Genomic DNA, 578 nt, shown 5'->3' on the forward strand with positions numbered 1-578 from the left:
ATATTGAAAATAAATTTCAAATTTCTCAAGTACTAACTTGCAGGAGATTTAGAAATTATTCCACTATCAGAAATCCATTATAAATAAAGCACTAAGTGATTAATGCAGTTACGGATAATTTTAAAAATAAAAGACTGGGGAGAAGGGCATGCAATAAGTTGTGCCCATGCGAATGGAAATCAAGTAGTATGAGTTGCTTGCAATTCTCTGGTTGCTGACCATGAGAATGTGAAGAAAGGCCACCTAAATGCAAGCAAACAATGTTATTACAAAGCATAACAATAAATGCAAGCATGAAAGGTGGGTTGGAACCATTAGTTTCTGAAATCAAACTAGTCCTTGTTACATTCAGCATGGCACACTCGGGTACTTGTAAGCTCAAACATGGTGTCCGCTTGAGGAATGGTATGCCTAATTCCACAGATAACTAGTTTCAGGGCTGCTTTGGATTCTTTCTGTCCTCTACAATGTTCAATTATGTAATTTACCTCACATTCCTTAACCCCAACTGACTTTACAGAACAGGTGCACTTTTATCATAAAACTCAATTTTATTCAATAAAATAATACCACAAAAG

This window comes from Mandrillus leucophaeus, unplaced genomic scaffold (assembly GCF_000951045.1).
Source record: "Mandrillus leucophaeus isolate KB7577 unplaced genomic scaffold, Mleu.le_1.0 Scaffold15, whole genome shotgun sequence".
Taxonomy (NCBI): Eukaryota; Metazoa; Chordata; class Mammalia; order Primates; family Cercopithecidae; genus Mandrillus; species Mandrillus leucophaeus.